The sequence below is a fragment of the Galeopterus variegatus genome, unplaced genomic scaffold (genome assembly GCF_000696425.1).
Source record: "Galeopterus variegatus unplaced genomic scaffold, G_variegatus-3.0.2 Scaffold4222, whole genome shotgun sequence".
Taxonomy (NCBI): domain Eukaryota; kingdom Metazoa; phylum Chordata; class Mammalia; order Dermoptera; family Cynocephalidae; genus Galeopterus; species Galeopterus variegatus.
This window is the reverse complement of record NW_007730333.1, coordinates 156,881-160,073: the sequence shown is the minus strand read 5'-3', so window position 1 is coordinate 160,073 and position 3,193 is coordinate 156,881.

Genomic DNA, 3,193 nt, shown 5'->3' with positions numbered 1-3,193 from the left:
TCACTACCCGCCCCTTTCTGCCCCAGGCTCACCTAGATCCTCCCCACACCCCCAGATACTCAGGCTTGGCACTCTCTCCCCCTCCCCAAGGTAGAATTCCACAGTGTTGCATCCAGGAGATCAAAACTGAGGCGCAGAAGGGGAAAGGGACTTGCCCAAGGCCACACAGCAAGGAGTCTGGATACAAACTCAGATCTGAAGACAAAATCCAGGTATGAGGGGACCTCACAGAGAAAAAGAAGGAAGATGCCAGCATTTCCACCTCGTCCACTGTTTTGTCCCAAGTCAGTCCAGGCAGTTTAATAGTGGGATAACCACTCACACTGCCCAGCCAGCTGAGCACAAACGGCATGGACTTTGTGGCCACAGCATACCCGAGGATGCAGTCAGGGCCTGGGGCTGCCCCTAAGGAGTTCTAGGCTGAGATAGGAATGTGAAAGGGACAAAATTACATGTGATGCCCAAGTTCTGAAATAACAGCTGTGCAGAGAGACTACAGGTGGGCCCAGCTTGGAGGCTGTTCAAATAGAAAGATCAAGGATTTTTAAAAGTCAGCCTCAATGGCAGGTAAATGTTAGCAAAAGCACTGAGCTTGGTGTCTAGCACATAGTAGGTGCACAACCACTGGTTGTTAAACTGGCAACATCATCCAACAAGGTGACGTAGCTACAGAGCAAGGCTGCACATAGTAGGTGCACAACCACTGGGTCATATTAACAGAAGCATAGAGTCTAGGGAGGAAGGTGACCCACCTTCCACCACCCTTATCCTCCATTCTGGGTTCACTCCTGGGTCCTGCACAGAATATGGCTTGGACAGACCAACATAATCCAGAGGATGTGAGGGGTACAGAGGCCACACCCAAAAGAAGTAGCTGGAGGAACAGGACACCCAGCCTTGGGATGAGTTTCACATGGACAAATCTGGTCACTGTCCCCAAGTCTCTGCAAGGCTACTCCTACTAGTCAGAGGGGGACCAGGTATGACTGTGAACCCAGAGGGAGGGGTCAGGACCTTGGGGGAGTCACCAGGGCAGTTGTCAGGTCAATATACAAAAGAATTTTCTAAAATTGACAACTGCTTTGGGGTGGTGCTGAGCACCCTGTCATGGAAGGTGGCAGGCTGAGGAGTGACAGCAGAATAACTTACATGTCCTTAGCTCAGAACCTATTAGTTTCTCCAGCAATAATCTCCAAAGTGCAGGAGGAAAATATTAGTGTATCTAATTCTACTTAATTTTTAACTAAATATATTTAATAGTATATAGTTCGACCCTGATGGGCGCCCTCGGCCTATAAGTCAGACAGGGCACTCCATGTCCACAAAGTGAGTTCACCACAGACAGTGGGAGCCCCACCATGCAGACAGGTCTATGGTGGCTACGTTGGCTTTTTCTTTACATTCAGCCCATTGCTATATATTGTGGTGTACAGGAGCCAGCTGGGTGGATTTGAGGCCCAAACGATTCAGTTTCCACTGAGTCAGCCCCTGTGGTGACAAGTGGCTTCAAAGAGTCCCTGCAAAGAAACCGCGGATGAAGATAACTAATCGTGAAAGTATAGACACTCAACAGGAAAATTGTGGGACAGACCCGCCCCCTGCTCCTAGGTCAAGTGGCCACTTACCACGTCAAAAATAACAATCGAATGGGATCTCGCAAACAATTGCTTATGAAAATAATAAGGAAAAAACTATTTGAAAGGTGGATCTCAATCCACCATCACTGGTGACGAAATTCGCTCTGAGTGCTTATCAGACTTCAAGACATTAGCTAATGGCCATCATACCTGCATATAATATACAAATCCATACATATGTCTATGTTGGGGGTGCCCAAGGCTTTTTTCTAGGGAAGATTGGGCAGTCAAAAAGTTGGACGACCTTTGCTGTAGGTCCTTAGACCTCCGTAGACCCTCAGGGACACTGTTTTCAGTTTCGGTTGTTGGGTCTAATCAGAATTTGTTTCATATGGGGCCGGCCCGGTGGCGCACTGCTACAGTGCGCCACTTGGGAGTGCGGTGGCGCTCCCACCGAGGGTTCGGATCCCACATACAGACCGGTTCCCGCTCACTGGCTGAGCGAGGTGCGGGTGCGACACCGAGGGTCGCGATCCCGTTGCCGGTCCCGGTCCGGTATGGGCGCGACACTGAGGGTTGCGATCTGTTGCGGGACACGAAAAAAGACAAAAAGGAAAAAAAAAAAAAAGAATTTGTTTCATATTTAAAGGCAAAGAAAAGTAGGGGTGAGGTGCTGGTCAGTTGGCTCACTTGGTTAGAGGGTGGTGCTGACAACACCAAGGTCAAGGGTTCAGATCCCCTTACCGGCCAGTCACTAAACTCAAAAAGAAAGAAAACTAGGGGGGAATGTGCCCCCAACGAAACTTTTTTGAGGCCCTAAAGATAAGTTTGAAGATTGATAGGAAGAAGCAAAACAATCTTCAAAGACTTGCCCTGGCCCTGATTCTCTCAGGTTAGTAGAGTTCCTAGTGAAACACCAGGGCACCAAGATAGGAGCCTAGTTAAACAAAGCCAGTCCAGTCTCCGGGACTGGACTCCAAGTCTGGAATCTCAGTCTCTGTCCCCTTTCTGTCTATTGTCCATCTCTCTCTTTCACACACACACACACACACAAATTGACAACAACAAATACCAGAAAAGGGGTGTCCAGTGTAGGAGAAAGAGCTTGTCCCACAGACGTAGATTCAGTCCTCACCTCCACCTCTCACTGACTGCAAAGGCCTCAGACAAGTGCAACCAGTTCTCAGCCTCAGGAGTCTCACCTGGAAAATGGTCACGGCTACAAATCAGCGATACGATGGCAACCCAGTGTAAATATAGTGAACGGATTTGAATAGACATTTCTCTAAAGAAGACATACAAATGGTCAAAGGCACACAGAAAGATGTTCCACACTGTTAGCCATCAGGGCAACGCAAATCAAAACCACAGTGAGGGGCCGGCCCAGTGGCGCACTGGATAGTGCGCCGCTTGGGAAGCGCGGCAGCGCTCCCGTCCGAGGGTTCGGATCCCACGTACAGACCGGCTCCCGCTCACTGGCTGAGCGAGGCGCGGGAGCAATGCCGAGGCTTGCGATCCCGTCGCCGGTCCCCGGTCCGGTACGGGGGCAACACTGAGGGTTGCGATCCGTTGCCGGACACGGAAAAAAGACAAAAAAAAAAAAAAAAAAAAAAAAA